At 27.2% G+C, this 20455-nt stretch overlaps 3 long non-coding RNA genes across 6 annotated transcripts; 1 reads left to right on the top strand and 2 right to left on the bottom strand.

Annotated features, from left to right (window-relative positions):
* Positions 1 to 196: 196 nt before the first annotated feature.
* LOC124957265 lies at positions 197 to 3624 on the bottom strand. 2 transcript variants are annotated; one of them, XR_007103478.1, is made up of 4 exons: positions 3010 to 3624; positions 2604 to 2887; positions 1963 to 2057; positions 197 to 505 (listed from the first exon to the last, which is right to left on the bottom strand). It is a non-coding gene; the product is annotated as an uncharacterized LOC124957265 (long non-coding RNA). The 2 variants fall into 2 exon arrangements; XR_007103477.1 differs by having other exon boundaries at positions 2604 to 3624.
* Positions 3625 to 11431: 7807 nt separating this feature from the next.
* LOC124957361 lies at positions 11432 to 13796 on the bottom strand. The gene is made up of 3 exons (XR_007103499.1): positions 13640 to 13796; positions 13037 to 13251; positions 11432 to 12966 (listed from the first exon to the last, which is right to left on the bottom strand). It is a non-coding gene; the product is annotated as an uncharacterized LOC124957361 (long non-coding RNA).
* Positions 13797 to 16312: 2516 nt separating this feature from the next.
* Positions 16313 to 19861, top strand: LOC124957362. 3 transcript variants are annotated; one of them, XR_007103502.1, is made up of 4 exons: positions 16401 to 16920; positions 17043 to 17592; positions 17767 to 17980; positions 19448 to 19860. It is a non-coding gene; the product is annotated as an uncharacterized LOC124957362 (long non-coding RNA). The 3 variants fall into 3 exon arrangements; XR_007103500.1 differs by having other exon boundaries at positions 16313 to 17592; positions 19448 to 19861; XR_007103501.1 differs by having other exon boundaries at positions 16401 to 17326; positions 19448 to 19861.
* Positions 19862 to 20455: the final 594 nt, after the last annotated feature.

Below are 20455 nucleotides of genomic sequence, written 5' to 3'. Positions count from 1 at the left end.
ATTATTAATGCATCATGAATGCATTATTAGGCATATCTAGAAGTATTATGTTCACTTATCGATTCATTGCAATGACAAGTCCGAATTATTTCGTAACAAGGAACATTTATTATTTTATTCTACAAAGATTACGTTATATTACAACAAGCACCAAAATTAATATTTCAGTTCGTATGAAGGTCCACTGCCTCCTATTTTTACGATATTTTCATTATCTGATTTTATATTCGGTCATATTATCGCAAGTATTCTAAAATGTATTTTTAATTAAAAATTATTTTTTGTCTTAATAAATTTTTAATCAATATATTTGTAAAGTTGATATAAACGTGCAAACGACACTCCAAGATAAACGTATTGCGGTATAATCTCGAATAATTCATCGAGGTATTTCTCGTTCATATAATTCATCAAATTTATCAACTTGTCTGCATACATTGGTGCATCCATCATGAAATTTCTCATCGATCGGATTGTTGAGACTGATTGATGGCTGAGATTGAAGCTGTGGATAGATAAACAAAATTCTGAAATATTATTAAGAACATTTAGTAGGTTCAAATGTTTCATTGCAAAATTATGATTGTCATTGATACATGCAAAATATAACTGAATGAATCTGTTAGAAAATAATAAACTCTTTTACTTTTAATGATAAAAGAAAATGTCGAATAAACGAATCATTTGATTCGAAGGGCATACACTGCGATTTCAGTATATATTTTACTCAAGATCGTTCTTTCAGAGATTTTATAATGTTCGAAGTTTTTTTTGCATAGGAGTACATATTACCGCCACCGCAACATAATAGCTAAGGTACATCGAACGAGTTATGATACTACGGACTATCGATGAATTTGAGTGAAAACAAAATTATATAATTTGAGCAATTTATGGAAGTAATGAAATTACAATGATATAAAAATTAATGTTAAAAATATATAACAAAAGTAAAAAATTATTTATCGATTATTTTTCGTTCGATATGTTACGAAAACAGATTGATAACATTAGATGAAGGAATCTTCGTTGATATTCCTGTACAACAGTTAGAGCAGTTCCGTTAATAAAATCATAAATAAAATATGTATTGGCATATTAATGATTTAAAAACTTACGCGGTATATTGATATAGTATATACATTATGATTACTGATTTTAACAGAATTAATTTCTATTAATCTCCAATTAATTACATTAACCTCTTCAACGATCTCAAGTAATAAACATAGCATTTCTAAAGATATTAGATAACTACCGTCAATCTATTAATATGATATACATTATATAAAACGAAAACTAGTTCTTTGTTGTTTCCTGTTATTGTTTTATGTTTATAAAGAAACATTTTGAAGCCTATATTTACGTGACATTTTTCTTTTATTTGAATTCGTAGAATAAACTGACGTCGTCATGTGGAAAAAAGAAAGGACATTATATACACGAACATATTGTTTTTGTTTATTTCTGTTCGTTTCGTTCTCTGAAATTAAACACACCGATCACATTCTAATAACGAAATCTTCTATTATACAGTATTCATACAGTAATTGATAATGGCAATAACCATCATAAATATCTTTCTATAATTGCAATTAATCGTTACTATGTGGTCATATGAATATAAAAATAAAAAAGCAAAGAAATCTGACTGGAAAGTACATAAAAGATAATCCGATTTGCGGTATTGATCCTTTTGAAAGGAAATGAAAATTTAACGCGTTAGCGGACGAATAAAAGTCGTAGGAAAGTAAAGATAAAAAAAGGATCAAAATCAATGTGTATGATGAAAATGTTTTTAAAATTACTCGAAATTCCCTGGATTCGACAATTTTCTTTTTCACGTAATCAAATAGGCATTGATTTAAAGACTCCTAGTAATCAATCATCATAATTTTTCTGGAACTCTTGTCCAGCATTTGTCTGAAAAGCAATATGGACATAAGTTTTCGATTCGAATACCTTTATATGTCATATTCTGGATTTCTCCTTTGCCCAGGCATCATGCGGTGTCATTTTCTCAGGATCATCGTATTCCATTTGATTAAGCGAGTAAACTGCAATGTATATCGATTCCGGATATAACATCCTGGGCAGATTTTATTGTTCTGTTTGGTGCCACTAATCAGTATCACTCCGTTTCGTAAAATTTCGACAAAATTTTCTTCGAAACTAACTAAGAAAACTTTCGATTACCAATTGTAAATACCAATTGAATATAAGATTTTGTTTAATTTCGTATTAAGAGTTATATTATTTACTCATACATTGTCCCATATTTATTATTAATGAACTTTTTAATTCTAATTATCGAAAAACAGCAAACTTGTGTGATAGCACGAATTCTTACCAAAATATAATTCGTCTTAATTCAGAAAATCATTCAAGGCTGTGCAAAATTTAGCGAGATCCAATATTGTCGGTAACTTAAGCATCTACATTATCTGTCTATTGTATCTAGGATATCATTTTTTGTTGATTGATACCGTCAGTGATAACGAAAACGTTAATCGATTCGTCATCTATCAGTTTATACTCCTTTTTTCTTATTATTTCCCGAAATTGTTTGTTTGATTATTCGCTCATAAAGAATTTATTTTTACCTGTTCGTATCATAACTTTCTTCTTTGCCTTCCATTTTCAGTTTTTGTTTTCTTTTGTCATTTCATTGTCGCTGTCGCTGACAAGGTACTTCTCCCTTTCATTTCTTACACCCTCTGATTCTTTTATGAATTTATCCCGGAATTTTTTGATCATTTGATCACTTACTGTAATGCTATCACCTGTTATTTGTGTTATATCGTTGGCAAATTGTCTTCAAAATCATAACAAGTTCGATAACTTTCTTGCTCAGATCTCTCTCGTTTGATGTGACCTTTCTTTGACCCTTGACAGGTGAAACATAACAGAATGAAACTTCTTCATTAGCGTCAAATTATTTGAGTTTATTTTCATTTCATAAATAAAATAATTATTTCTTTATTTATGAAATTTTTGTAATTCACATACATTTAAGTTCCTAATCAAATATTCCAGTGTGCGTTAGTCGATTGAAGACAAAATAAGAGACACGATACGCACGTTATTTTTTATCCATAGCCTTGTCGTTTGATTTTCCGAATCGTCAGTTTACCTTTGAATCAAATCTTACCATCAGGTCTTCAATTCCATATTCAGAAATAGCTTTCTGTTGAGATTTCCAAAATAGAAAATCATTCCTGTTAAATTGATCCCGTTCTTCGCGAGATATCATCTTTGACCATTTTGTAACTGATTCCCGCACGTGTCGTTTCTTTTTGCCGATTTAACTCGCGAAATTAATGTGTATTTTGTTATTTATATGACAAAAATATTGATCGAATAATCTGTTACGAATATTGAAGAAGGAAATAATAACTTTATATACATCGATTAAAGAAATAAACCATATAATTAAATGGATAAGATAACAATATTTATAAGGACACAGAAATACGTTGTGGAATGTACTCTTACACTTACTCACGCCTAATATCATTACACTCACAGATGTCACTCGCATACGGCGCGTTAATAAAAAGATATTCAAATAATAGCCAAGTTTTTAACGTACGCTTTCCAGTTTTGTTAGCACGAATTTTTGTTTTATCGATAACTAGCGGTCACAATAATTGGTTTCAATGACCACTAATGGCTTAATGTGTGCTTTCTAATTACTGAAAGGCTTATAAGAGGCGCAATTAGAATTCCGAAATCATATAGTCACAATCAAGGGTGGTTATGGTATATCGTCGATTTTCGGTATCTCAATAAAATAATTTAAACTAGAAGAAGAAATCGACGAAAGCTATCAATTATTCGAAGTCTGAAGAATGTAACAAACTTGTCAAAGGGAACGCGAAAATTGAAGATACCATCTTTATCCTATATATGTTTTAATGACTTGTCAAGATCTTTTAATGAAATGTCTGATTTTATTAAACGTTCATTATCTTTGAGGTAGAAAAGTTTTGTCCTTGCATCAACAGCTTAATGTTTTCATATTCCGATCGAGAAATTTTATGATTTATCGATAAGTTGATTAAGTTGATGGATTACATAATCGAAAAACGCTTCTATAATATTAAATCGCGCTACGTTTATTTTTTCCGAGTATCGATCGTCTATACTAGTTTCACATTTATTTACAAAAAAAATTAATTGAATAGATTCTATGTGTTGGTTGATAAGATATAGAATTTTTGGATTTTAGATTACTTCGAATATATTTACTTATTTACGAAATCAATTGCTGAAAATTTTGTAAAGATGCATGTTGACTCAATAACTTAATAACAAATATTTGAATATTTCGTCCAGAAATAGGTCGTTTAAGATAATAACGTAAGCCTTGTAGAACAAGACAACAAATAATTTACATTTAGTTAGCGTAATATTTCTAGTAATATCAACGGATCGAGAATTTATTTGAGAATGAGTACGGACTAATAGGAATTACAGTTGTTCTAATGAGATTAATGCGAATTCAATATTGTTATTTATATCGTAATGTATAAATTATTCTCTTAGAGGAGATCCATTTACATATATGCAATAAATGGAACCATTTACCGAAAACTGGATTCTCTCTTCCATCCTCAGTCACGAATTAGATTTAATACATTTCTTAAAAATTAAACATGATTCGATAGATTTATTGAAAAATTGCTCCTTCTTCAGTGTGAAAAGTAACTGCAAACAGCACATTGAAATAATCGTAAATCTTTCTTGCTTCATTAAGCCATACCATAAATATCTATTATTCCAAAGATGGAGACTTTTTGTAAATTCATATTGCATCAGAATAATAATTTATTTCCATAATTTCTTTCTTTTTTTATCTACTAAGTACTAAATATTTAATAGAAGCAGATAATTTCAGAATACAAACAGGTTAAAATAGTAATATACTAATATCTATATGTACACTATATATGCAATCATATATATACTATACTAAAAAGTATAATATATTAAAACGTTTAATCAGTAATAGATTAATAGATAAGTTTCATATCTATTGATCATTATAGAATCTATGCATAAACTACCATATATATTAATTAATAAGTAAAGTAGCCTGTGTTACAAAATATAAATTTGAAATTAGAATCACTAAATACAATTTTTAAATACCTTTTCAAAATGAAGAACAAGTCAGCTCATCATAAAGACAGAGATACATTTTAGATATTATTAAAAAATAAATGTGATTTTTCATAATATTATATATTATTTAATATTGTTTTCTATTTTTTAATTATATTTTTAATTATAATATTTTTTAATTTTATATTTTATATTATAATTCAAATGATTTTCTAAAAGAGTCAACAGAATAGATATTAATGTCTTTTATTGTATAAGTTACAGAAGGCAGGACAATGCTGAAATCAAAACCTTTTTTCATGAAATGAAAAATGGCTTCAAAAAAGAAATCTCCTGAATCTAAGAGAGAGTTATTGGAATTTAAAAAGATAAGTAAGAGAATTTGTTATATCAATTGCTTAGTAAGAAGTGTTATGTCATTGATTTATTTTTAAAATATTTTTTAAGTGAGATGTTCTATTTCTACAGCTACTATTGGAGTAAGTATTTTAAACGGCATATTTAATATATCTATTTTAATTATATTAGCATAACAATTTTATGTTTTAGATAAATAGCGACAAATCTATGAAATGATTTTTTAAAGATATTTTTATCAATTTTTAAAGGCTATAATGAGTGTTATGATCAAAAAATATAAAAGAAATAGAATAAGTATTCATGAGTTGCCAACTAATTCAAATATCTATGCCGATATTAAATCTAAAATGTAAAAACACTTTTAGATTTGCTTTCATCACTTTTACTCGACCCAATCATCTTATATTAATAGTATTGGTACAGAAAGTTTTATCTTCATTGTCAAAATTAATTAAGATTTACTGCGATTTCTGTTGAAGATATTGTAAGATTAATTAATATGAAATTACTGACTTTAGAAGGTTTATGTTTGAAGATCTAATACAGTAGTATATCAATTTAATCCTTTTGGAAATCAGATCTTGTAACATTATTATAACATTTTAAAAGATGAATTTATAAATCAAGATCTAGTATATACTTACGTGCAACTAATGTTGTTATATCACTGGAAAATATTATTTATACAAATTAAAAAGAAATAGTTAATTTCGAAGACAATCTATAAAGAAATAATCAGAATGATCTATAACCGAAAATAAGTTTAAAAAAACAATAAAGTTTAATTAAATTAAAAAGATTACTATGTCAATAATATGGAATCATCACAGCAAGGAATCATCAAGTTCCAAGATCAGAGAAAAGTTCTTTATAAATATAGAAAAATAAAATTTAATGAGATCTCCTATCGCATTAGCATTTGTTATATTATTAAAAAATCTTCCAGAAGATATTTTAAATTTGTATCTATTAAGGTAAATATATATATTTTTCTTAAGTAAATAAAAATTAATTATTTGCAATTGTACTTTATATTCTTATTAAATTTTTCTTTGTAGAAAACAGTTCACCTTTATTGGCACATACTCATATATAGAGAAATTCGCAACAAATTAATTTTATACTTTCCGTTTTTGACATTGACAAAGTTGTGATACTTGTATACAACTTGATAAACGTCCAACGGTAAAAAAATTGTCAATTCTAATCTCATTGATTCTTTACAGAGTTCGATTTTAGTCCTGATCACACAAGTATAACTACATATTATCTTTATATAACTAGCAAGCACAAACTGTTAAAAACTTGATATTCTTTGCATAGACTTTCTTACAAGTTAGAAATCATAATAATATTAATTCACAATGTAGATAAATAGAAAAATATTTTACTGTTGAAATGATTAAAAAAATTATAAATATAGAAATAATTTCAACAATTAATTTGATATCATTAATAAATATCATTATATTTAATACAAATATTATCAATCTCTATGCTCGATATAGAAATTTATTGTTTTCAGAAAAACAAAGTATCCAAATGGTTCATCAATATAGTGACTATTATACAAATAGAAGAACTAAATACAATACTTTTTAATGTCATGACTCGGTTAGCATGAGAAATGTTCATGATTGAAGAATCATCTATCATTTCGTATCAATTAATAAAAAAAATTCTATAACGAAATAAATATATAATAAAGAATATATGAAATTTCTTAGTGAAATACAACAAAATTTTCATAGAAAAAAAATGAAATATCAAAAGATACATAAACAGCAGGTAATTATTATATTTTACTTAGAAGAAATTAATTCTAGAGTAAACTATAAATTAATCATCTATATAATCTTCTTTTTATTTTTAATAAATTATTATCATCAATATTTACTCATATATTTAATGAATTTATAATTGCAGTTTAAACAGAGAAACCTAAAATTTATGGCAAAATCTAAAATCATGAAGACAACGAAAGAAGAAACCAAATAATAAGAAAAGTTAGAAATGTAAAAAAAATTACAAGGAAGAAAGAATCAACTTTTCTCTACAAAATGTATAAATATGATTTTTTTTAAATTCAGTGGCATAACGCTCTTAATAGTTGAGGTAAAAACATCTAACTCGTTAAAAGTAGTTTTAAAAATTAAAATGCTTAACATGCAATTAAATATAAGTTTATGAAAATATTTTCTTTTTAAATAATTTAAAATTTAAATACTTTATTTTTAAATAATTTTAATATATAAACGAAGAGATATATATATTAAGAGAATATTTGGAAAAATTTTATAAAATATATATAAATTAAAAAGTCAATTATAATAAAAAAAATTGAAATATAAATTATTGAGAATACATTCTACGGTTATCCAGATGAAACCTAACATCGTTAAGAATTGAAAATTATTGTTCTTACATAATAAACTTTCAAGGGTAGTAGTAATGAAACGTCCTTATGTCACATTGGAGTCATATTATTTTTAATTAAGATTATTGAAGCCACATTATTAGTCAATGGAGAATAAAATTAAATCCAACCAAAACAGAAATAATAATACTGAGAAAGAAAAAGGAAAAAAAACAATACAATAATATAATGGTATACAAAACAAAACTATTAAAATAGTAAAATACTTAGGAGTGTATCTTGTGTCTAAATTAATCTTCAAAAATCTTATAAAAAATTTAATCAAGAAAGTTCAAGCAATATTAAGCAAGTTATATTCGCTAATGATATATGATTAGCCAATATATCTCAATACAACAAAAAACTCATATATAAAATGATAATAAAACAAATATTAATATATTCAGCACCTGTCTGTGTAAGGGTGCGCCGATCAATATATTCTATATTATTATAAATAATACGAGAATAAACGCTCAAGTTTGATACTGTTAATCGATATATGCTTGTAAGAAATCTGCATGAATTTATAACAAAAATAAAATATATAAGTGAATATATAACAAACTTGACTGATAATCCTTACAAAAGTCAATTGAATAACATTTTGTTAATAGAAGATATCAACAAACATAAGATATCACAATTCCCTATAAAATATTAGGTGGACCGGAAAGTAATGTCGTTTCTGCGCATTTCGATATTTAATTGTTATTTGTCAGCTCATTGTCTACTTCGAAGTCGTGTCAAAAACTTAAGGTTATTGTGACTTGTTCACTTCTAAATAATTAAATATTAGACTTTTTTTTGCAATTCCGATATTGGGGTGAAATGGCCAGCCAAATACCAGAAGAGCATATCCGACATTATATGCTTTTTGAGTTTCGCAAGGGTAGTAACGCAACAGTTGCGATCAAAAACATTTGCGATGTTTATCCAAGTACATTAGACGCTCGTAAATGCTAAAGATGGTGCTCTAAGTTCAGATCCGGTTAGTTTGATCTCTCTGACTCCTATAAATCAGGAAGACTAACAACATTAGACAACGACATGCTAAGGGCAGAAGTGGAAGCAAATCTATGTCAGACATTCGAGGAACTCTCAAACATCCTTAATCAACCTTGGTCGACCATCTAAGAACATTTGCAACAAATTGGAAAAATAAGCAGAGCAGGTGTTTGGGTCCCCCATAATCTGTCCGAAGAGAACAAAGCCAACCGATCCATCACATGCAACGTATTGCTTCAACGGCACCATACAGAACCGTTTTTTGATCGCTTGATCACTGGAAACGAAAAATGGGTCTTATATGATAATCCAAAACGCAAAAGGCAGTGCCTTTCTCCAAATGAATCACCACGAAGTACTGCGAAGCCGGGTGGGTTTACATCTCAAAAAGGCGCTTCTGTGTGTTTGGTGGAGTATATGCGGAATTGTTCATTTTGAAATGCTGAAACCTGGACAAAACTTTGCAACACGACAATGCAAGACCGCAAGACGAACCTTGGAACAAATTAATGAATCGAGGTGGGAGGTACTGCCTCACCCACCATACTCGCCCGATATCGCATCCTCGCATTTCCATTTATTCCGATCGCTACAACATTTTCTTAGTGGCAAAAAATTTGAAAATTTGGATGATGTCCAAAATGCCATCTCGAGATATTTTACTCAAAAACCAATTGATTTTTATCGGCATTGAAAATTTGCACACTAGATGGCAAAATGTTGTTGATAACGAAGGTGAGTACGTTATTGATTAAAAATAAAAACTTGTTAAAAATTTATTCGTTTGAATTTAGTTTAAGTAAGCAACATTATTTTCCGGTCCCCCTAATATGAATACAAACTACTGTATCAAAATCTTTTTTATGAGTCATTGTTATGAATCACTGACATTTTCTATTTGAATGTGATATAGTTTTTGTATAAAAGGAGTAATTTAAGATAAATAACTAAATGCAAAAAGTTAATTTAGTAAGAGATATATAAAATTAAGTTTTTTCAAAACTTTTCAAAACTTTTATGCGTAAAATAATAATGTAATTATTACTCAAATTATTGCTCAAAGTTGAATAAGAAACATTCTTATGCTGCTATAATATGCTTGCTGCCTTATAAAACAATTAACATTTTTTACTGATCGATCCCTCTTGAAAGTACAAGTATTACAAAAGTACAAAGTGAAGCCTTCTTTCAGGCGCAATATTTACTATTTATATAAAAATTATTAAAAAAAAATCTTAATTTTATTTATGTTAATATAATTACACTATACCAATCATAATGTATATTTAAAACACAATTGCAATTTTGGATATAAAGCTAAAATCAAATTTGTTAAAAAGTAGATATATAAAAATGAAATTTAAAGATTACGTGATGTTGTGAAGAGTTAATTTTCAGAATTCTTTGTACTTATTTGTTTCGAACCTACGTGATTATATTGAACTTAACTAATTGAACGTTCGTTAAAAACTGAGGATAGTCATTTAACATTTATATTAAGCATCTGACAAAATTATCGCATAAGTTAGTATAACATTCAATTTTACTTACTATAAAAGGGTGACCATTGATTTTCTAAGACAATAAATTATTTACGTCTTCAATCGTAATTAATATAATTTTCAATCTAATTGTTTAGCAGTATTAGAATTTTTCAAAAGAAGGATATCAGATAATAATGAATAATATTGAATAAGCAGAATATTATATATTATATAAAATAATTATTATTAATATATATATATATAAAGTATATATATATATACTTTTAAATAACGCACGATCATGTTAAACAGTCAATATTAATTACTTATTTATTAAAATTGTATATATACATTAGATATATTAAAAAATAGATAAGCCATAATTGCTATTTCAAGTATTAAATGTTCTAACATTTCATAGGATTACATAAAATTGTCGAAATATTATTAAAAGGAATTAAAAAGTTTATTTACTTTTAAATTAAAATTCTGAGTTTAACACCGAACCTTTACAATAGTTTGTCATAATGATGTTGCGTAGAAACGCGTTAGTGTCGTGTCAGGTCTCATATGTAAGTATATCAGGGATTCATCAACTTTCATATTATATAATGCTGATGCAAACCTGATACAGTCTTTTCCTAGAATCAGATTTGATTTAAAATTACTTAAAAATATTAAAAAAAAACTTTTATCCTATAGTAGTAAAAATAAAGAAAATATTATTAATCTATTAGGACATATAATTACGTGTAATAATGTACGAAGTACACTTGCTATGTAAAACATATTATTTGCTTTAAATTAATATAAAAAACATAATATATAGTTTCTTTATTAAGAATATTAAGTATTTGAAAATTTAAAAAAAAATTAAATAATTTCGATTTGTTATTACTTTTTCAAACTAATTATGTAAATATTATAATTCTTAACGAATATCAATAAATATGAATTTTTTATTTATGATTAGCAATAGGATGTTTATTTATGATTAACAATAAACTAATTCAAAAGAAATTATCTGGCACATATCTACAAAGATACAACACTTTTATTATTATTTATTGTTTATCATTAAACATTTATTCGATTCCAATACTTTGACTTGAATATAGAAATTAATATATTGAACAATTTATTATAAGTCTAAAATACTAATAATGGAAAATATATATATGATCAAATGGCAGAAAAAGAAAGATTATATAAAATACTATAATATCAAAACTTATATACAATTGTTAGATATTTATAAAAATGACGAATTGAATCGATATAATTACATTAAGATAAGGAATTTATTATAAGTAATCGGTTATAAAAATAATAGCGAGTCGAAAAACAAATCAGAACAATATATATTACAAAAAAAAAGTCCATTCTATTAACTCGATATAAAGTAAAAAAATCTCAGTGAATTAATCCTCTATGGACCGAACTATTGTTTTAAATCCAAAAAAATTGGGGGAAGGAAAAATCAGCAATCATAAACCTACATATAAAAATGAAAAAAAAAATTTCTGTTCAAATAATTTCATTGCAGTATATTCACTATGTGACTTTCAGGTTACAACGGCCTATAATGTTCCCACTTTTGTGTGTGAAAACTTAAGCGTGGAATTTTACAAAACAGTTTGCACTTGGCATTAAACATAAATGAATATTACATTTGTAACATTTAATTTTCGGAACTGCTTTACATCCTGCAACGTCTTCTGTTATCCGAAGAAATTGACCAATGTTTTAGTCATCTTTTCGCACGTTTCTACAGCGTTGTATTTGGTCTCTTTTCTTTTTTTATTTTGCAATTGTTTATATATCTCATTTGAAGTAGGATGTTCCCTTTTCTATTGGGTTCCTTTGTGTTCCTGACATAAACAAGATGCAATGTCAGTTTTAAATTTCAATAAACTATACTGACGGCCGGGGCTTACAGAATACAATGATCAATCTCGCTTATATAAGAGCCAAGCATTGACCACCATCAAATCTAAGAGGTGAAACATAATGCGGTGGTAGCACTTCTTTGATCGAATTTTGATTCTTATATATTCTTAAATTCGATACAACGCTATCAATGAATCAACCAAATCTACCTCACCCATGTGTTGGTTGTATGTTTTCACTATATTTGATCGTTGTACATTGATTATTCTGTTTATTTTTTTGTCCCACCTTTTCACTATGTCTACTGGTTCAACTTCGCGAAACGTGTTCATCGAATGAACGGCCTCATTGTCGTACCACTTTACCGCATTTATGGTGACCTTGTCAATAGACGTAGAAAGTATCGCAGTAAATCTTAATTAATTCTGACAATGAAGACAAAACTTTCTGTACCAATACTATTAATATAAGATGATTGGGTCGAGTAAAAGTGATGAAAGCAAATCTAAAAGTGTTTTTACATTTTAGATTTAATATCGGCATAGATATTTGAATTAGTTGGCAACTCATGAATACTTGTTCTATTTCTTTTATATTTTTTGATCATAACACTCATTATAGCTTTTAAAAATTGATAAAAATATCTTTAAAAAATACTTTCATAGATTTGTCGCTATTTATCTAAAACATAAAATTGTTATGCAAGTATAATTAAAATAGATATATTAAGTATGCCGTTTAAAATACTTACTCCAATAGTAGCTGTAGAAATAGAACATCTCACTTAAAAAATATTTTAAAAATAAATCAATGACATAACACTTCTTACTAAGCAATTGATATAACAAATTCTCTTATTTATCTTTTTAAATTCCAATAACTCTCTCTTAGATTCAGGAGATTTCTTTTTTGAAGCCATTTTTCATTTCATGAAAAAAGGTTTTGATTTCAGCATTGTCCTGCCTTCTGTAACTTATACAATAAAAGACATTAATATCTATTCTGTTGACTCTTTTAGAAAATCATTTGAATTATAATATAAAATATAAAATTAAAAAATATTATAATTAAAAATATAATTAAAAAATAGAAAACAATATTAAATAATATATAATATTATGAAAAATCACATTTATTCTTTAATAATATCTAAAATGTATCTCTGTCTTTATGATGTGCTGACTTGTTCTTCATTTTGAAAAAGTATTTAAAAATTGTATTTAGTGATTCTAATTTCGAATTATATTTTGTAACACAGGTTACTTTACTTATTAATTAATATATATGGTAGTTTATGCATAGATTCTATAATAATCAATAGATATGAAACTTAAGAGATAAGAAATATATAAACCTGGGTAAATTTATGATTATTAATATTTGCTTGAGTCCTTAAAACATTTACAATAATGTGATAATACATTGATCCCTTTTAGATTTTTTTTCTTCATTCTGTTTAAGCCTTTCTATTTTGATTAGCAGAAAAAATAAACAACTGACTTAAGCGACATTGCGGTAGTAACTCGTACTCTTACCATGGTGGCGCTCTTGTATTATTCTAGTTTTCGCGGCATGTTCGATTCATATTTGTTTTTCATAATCCGATTTCATAATCTTTTCCAATTTTTAGAAGTAGAACTTTCTGATTTATTGACACTTATGTATTAATCATATTTATGTACCCGATAAATAATTTCTGTCGTACTTACACACAATATAAAGGGTGTAAGGACAATTTCGAGATCGTAGCTGAATTAATAACATAAAATAAATAAATTAAACAAATAATTCTATGCTGTTATTTCTATAATTTTTATATTTGTGATATTTATGATTATATATATTTTTATATTGTGGGTTTATATTGTATATTTTTATTTGCACAAAAAACTTTTTTCAGTCCAGTTTGGTAACTTATTGGCTTTATAATCTGTAGTCGCTCTCTTCATTGATCTTGATTTTTTAAAATAATTATCAATTTTATCTTCAAAGTACGTTTTATTAAGTAATCTTTGATATCGACATCTTTTTAAAAATACAAAACTGAGAGCGGTTAACGCAGTAGTACATCTTTCTTAAATAAGCATAAGAATAGTAAAAAATAAAGAAAAAATGCTTTGCCTTTAAGTAAAGTTTAACAAATAAAAGTAAAGTAGAAGTTTATAATTATTTTTCGAATATCTGAAGTTTTATAATTCTAAATCTGTTTGAAATATTAATCTAATTCTTAAGAATGGTTGAAAGAACTCGAAAAGTAAAAAGAACTAGTACGATAGAGGAATAATAAAGATCTTTAAGTTCATATTTACGTTTAGATTTACAAATCGATTGGAAAGGTAGAAATGATTCGAGAGATGTCAAATAAACGAAATATTACTTTATGGACTTGGAACCATTCGTCGAGAACGTTCACGCGTTCGCGCCAATTCGAAAGTTCTACGTCAGAGTATTTTTCAAATACTCACAGTGAAACAGGATTTATAGGAAAACTATTGACCGAGAAATTATTAACAGTATGTATCGGCATTAGGTACATTTATATTTGGTATGTTCGAAAAAAAGAATTAGATGCTTCAATGTACGAAGAAATTCATGGGAGATTTAGTGAGTTGTTTATTTTCATTGATTATTATATTGATTAAACGTTTTAATATATTATACTTTTTAGTATAGTATATATATGATTGCATATATAGTGTACATATAGGTATTAGTATATTACTATTTTAACCTGTTTGTATTCTGAAATTATCTGCTTCTATTAAATATTTAGTACTTAGTAGATAAAAAAAGAAAGAAATTATGGAAATAAATTATTATTCTGATGCACTATGAATTTACAAAAAGTCTCCATCTTTGGAATAATAGATATTTATGGTATGGCTTAGTGAAGCAAGAAAGATTTACGATTATTTCAATGTGCTGTTTGCAGTTACTTTTCACGCTGAAGAAGGAGCAATTTTTCAATAAATCTATCGAATCATGTTTAATTTTTAAGAAATGTATTAAATCTAATTCGTGACTGAGGATGGAAGAGAGAATCCAGTTTTCGGTAAATGGTCCCATTTATTGCACATATGTAAATGGATCTCCTCTAAGAGAATAATTTATACATTACGATATAAATAACAATATTGAATTCGCATTAATCTCATTAGAACAACTGTAATTCCTATTAGTCCGTACTCATTCTCAAATAAATTCTCGATCCGTTGATATTACTAGAAATATTACGCTAACTAAATGTAAATTATTTGTTGTCTTGTTCTACAAGGCTTACGTTATTATCTTAAACAACTTATTTCTGGACGAAATGTTCAAATATTTGTTATTAAGTTATTGAGTCAACATGCATCTTTACAAAATTTTCAGCAATTGATTTCGTAAATAAGTAAATATATTCGAAGTAATCTAAAATCCAAAAATTCTATATCTTATCAACCGACACATAGAATCTATTCAATTAATATTTTTTGTAAATAAATGTGAAACTAGTATAGACGATCGATACTCGGAAAAAATAAACGTAGCGCGATTTAATATTATAGAAGCGTTTTTCGATTATGTAATCCATCAACTTAATCAACTTATCGATAAATCATAAAATTTCTCGATCGGAATATGAAAACATTAAGCTGTTGATGCAAGGACAAAACTTTTCTACCTCAAATATAATGAACGTTTAATAAAATCAGACATTTCATTAAAAGATCTTGACAAGTCATTAAAACATATATAGGATAAAGATGGCACCTTCAATTTACGCGTTCCCTTTGACAAGTTTATTGCATTCTTCAGACCTCGAATAATTGATAGCTTCCGTCGATTGCTTCTTCTAGTTTAAATTATTTTATTGAGATATCGAAAATCGACGATATATCATAACCACACTTGATTGTGACTATATGATTTCGGAATTCTAATTGCTCCTCTTGTAAGCCTTTCAGTAATTAGAAAGCACACATTAAGCCATTAGTGGTCATTGAAACCAATTATTGTGACCGTTAGTTATCGATAAAACAAAAATTCGTGCTAACAAAACTGGAAAGCGTACGTTAAAAACTTGGCTATTATTTGAATATCTTTTTATTAACGCGCCGTATGCGAGTGACATCTGTGAGTGTAATGAAATTAGGCGTGAGTAAGTGTAAGAGTACATTCCACAACGTATTTCTGTGTCCTTATAAATATTGTTATCTTATCCATTTAATTATATGGTTTATTTCTTTAATCGATGTATATAAAGTTATTATTTCCTTCTTCAATATTCGTAACAGATTATTCGATCAAAATTTTTGTCATATAAATAACAAAATACACATTAATTTCGCGAGTTAAATCGGCAAAAAGAAACGACACGTGCGGGAATCAGTTACAAAATGGTCAAAGATGATATCTCGCGAAGAACGGGATATCAATTAAACAGGAATGATTTTCTATTTTGGAAATCTCAACAGAAAACTATTTCTGAATATGGAATTGAATACCTGATGGTAAGATTTGATTCAAAGGTAAGCTGACGATTCGGAAAATCAAACGACAAGACTATGGATAAAAAATAACGTGCGTATCGTGTTTCTTATTTTGTCTTCAATCGACTAACGCACACTGGAATATTTGATTAGGAACTTAAATGTATGTGAATTACAAAAATTTCATAAATAAAGAAATAATTATTTTATTTATGAAATGAAAATAAACTCAAATAATTTGACGCTAATGAAGAAGTTTCATTCTGTTATGTTTCACCTGTCAAGGGTCAAAGAAAGGTCACATCAAACGAGAGAGATCTGAGCAAGAAAGTTATCGAACTTGTTATGATTTTGAAGACAATTTGCCAACGATATAACACAAATAACAGGTGATAGCATTACAGTAAGTGATCAAATGATCAAAAAATTCCGGGATAAATTCATAAAAGAATCAGAGGGTGTAAGAAATGAAAGAGACAAGTACCTTGTCAGCGACAACGACAATGAAATGACAAAACAAAACAAAAACTGAAAATGGAAGGCAAAGAAGAAAGTTATGATACGAACAGGTAAAAATAAATTCTTTATGTGCGAATAATCAAACAAACAATTTCGGGAAATAATAAGAAAAAAGGAGTATAAACTGATAGATGACGAATCGATTAACGTTTTCGTTATCACTAACGGTATCAATCAACGAAGGAACGTTCAAAAAGGGTCGGTAAAATGATATCCTAGATACAATAGACAGATAATGTAGATGCTTGAGTTACCGACAATATTGGATCTCGCTAAATTTTGCACAGCTTTGAATGATTTTCTGAATTATATTTTGGTAAGAATTCGTACTATCACACAAGTTTGCTGTTTTTCGATAATTAGAATTAAAAAGTTCATTAATAATAAATATGGTACAATGTACGAGTAAATAATATAACTCTTAATACGAAATTAAACAAAATCTTATATTCAATTGGTATTTACAATTGGTAATCGAAAGTTTTCTTAGTTAGTTTCGAAGAAAATTTTGTCGAAATTTTACGAAACGGAGTGATACTGATTAGTGGCACCAAACAGAACAATAAAATCTGCCCAGGATGTTATATCCGGAACCGATATACATTGCAGTTTACTCGCTTAATCAAATGGAATACGATGATCCTGAGAAAATGACACCGCATGATGCCTGGGCAAAGGAGAAATCCAGAATATGACATATAAAGGTATTCGAATCGAAAACTTATGTCCATATTGCTTTTCAGACAAATGCTGGACAAGAGTTCCAGAAAAATTATGATGATTGATTACTAGGAGTCTTTAAATCAATGCCTATTTGATTACGTGAAAAAGAAAATTGTCGAATCCAGGGAATTTCGAGCAATTTTAAAAACATTTTCATCATACACATTGATTTTGATCCTTTTTTTATCTTTACTTTCCTACGACTTTTATTCGTCCGCTAACGCGTTAAATTTTCATTTCCTTTCAAAAGGATCAATACCGCAAATCGGATTATCTTTTATGTACTTTCCAGTCAGATTTCTTTGCTTTTTTATTTTTATATTCATATGACCACATAGTAACGATTAATTGCAATTATAGAAAGATATTTATGATGGTTATTGCCATTATCAATTACTGTATAAATACTGTATAATAGAAGATTTCGTTATTAGAATGTGATCGGTGTGTTTAATTTCAGAGAACGAAACGAACAGAAATAAACAAAAACAATATGTTCGTGTATATAATGTCCTTTCTTTTTTCCACATGACGACGTCAGTTTATTCTACGAATTCAAATAAAGGAAAAATGTCACGTAAATATAGGCTTCAAAATGTTTCTTTATAAACATAAAACAATAACAGGAAACAACAACGAACTAGTTTTCGTTTTATATAATGTATATCATATTAATAGATTGACGGTAGTTATCTAATCTCTTTAGAAATGCTATGTTTATTACTTGAGATCGTTGAAGAGGTTAATGTAATTAATTGGAGATTAATAGAAATTAATTCTGTTAAAATCAGTAATCATAATGTATATACTATATCAATATACCGCGTAAGTTTTTAAATCATTAATATGCCAATACATATTTTATTTATGATTTTATTAACGGAACTGCTCTAACTGTTGTACAGGAATATCAACGAAGATTCCTTCATCGAATTATCCTGGATGTTATCAATCTGTTTTCGTAACATATCGAACGAAAAATAATCGATAAATAATTTTTTACTTTTGTTATATATTTTTAACATTAATTTTTATATCATTGTAATTTCATTACTTCCATAAATTGCTCAAATTATATAATTTTGTTTTCACTCAAATTCATCCATAGGCCGTAGTATCATAACTCGTTCGATGTACCTTAGCTATTATGTTGCGGTGGCGATAATATGTACTCCTATGCAAAAAAAACTTCGAACATTATAAAATCTCTGAAAGAACGATCTTGAGTAAAATATATACTGAAATCGCAGTGTATGCCCTTCGAATCAAATGATTCGTTTATTCGACATTTTCTTTTATCATTAAAAGTAAAAGAGTTTATTATTTTCTAACAGATTCATTCAGTTATATTTTGCATGTATCAATGACAATCATAATTTTGCAATGAAACATTTGAACCTACTAAATGTTCTTAATAATATTTCAGAATTTTGTTTATCTATCCACAGCTTCAATCTCAGCCATCAATCAGTCTCAACAATCCGATCGATGAGAAATTTCATGATGGATGCACCAATGTATGCAGACAAGTTGATAAATTTGATGAATTATATGAACGAGAAATACCTCGATGAATTATTCGAGATTATACCGCAATACGTTTATCTTGGAGTGTCGTTTGCACGTTTATATCAACTTTACAAATATATTGATTAAAAATTTATTAAGACAAAAAATAATTTTTAATTAAAAATACATTTTAGAATACTTGCGATAATATGACCGAATATAAAATCAGATAATGAAAATATCGTAAAAATAGGAGGCAGCGGACCTTCATACGAACTGAAATATTAATTTTGGTGCTTGTTGTAATATAACGTAATCTTTGTAGAATAAAATAATAAATGTTCCTTGTTACGAAATAATTCGGACTTGTCATTGCAATGAATCGATAAGTGAACATAATACTTCTAGATATGCCTAATAATGCATTCATGATGCATTAATAATCGAAGATAGCGTCAAATTTTGTTCTCAAATAAAGATTTATAGAAAAAATTAAATCATTACATGCTTACTCGAATTAGATCATTTTTTAAATTCAATGAAAATATTTCCATTTACAATTACATTTCATCATAAGACAAATTGAAAGATATTAATGCCGGGAAAAAAAACCTATTTGATATTGTAGCGTTAGGACGACGAAATATCGGTCAGTTAAACTTTTTTCTGCGCTTACTTTCTATATTTATTAACATTTATTATAATCGAAATTTTGCAAACCAGTTGTGGCACTGGCGTACTGTCAACAGATCTTCTCCATACACATTGGATAATTTCTTTCTTGCTTGAACAGCATTTTTACCTTTTCTATAATAAAAAAGTAAAATATGTCGTAAATGCTGCTTATTGCTCTCCATATTTAAAAGGGCACCAACGAAAAACTACTGCGTAGAATCAATTGCACTTTTTTATACACAAGCCTTGGTATATCAGCTCTCAAAACATAT

Source organism: Vespa velutina, chromosome 25 (assembly GCF_912470025.1).
Source record: "Vespa velutina chromosome 25, iVesVel2.1, whole genome shotgun sequence".
In the NCBI taxonomy this organism is placed as follows: domain Eukaryota; kingdom Metazoa; phylum Arthropoda; class Insecta; order Hymenoptera; family Vespidae; genus Vespa; species Vespa velutina.
The sequence above is the reverse complement of the archived record's forward strand: the minus strand, read 5'-3'. Positions and strand labels throughout refer to the sequence as shown.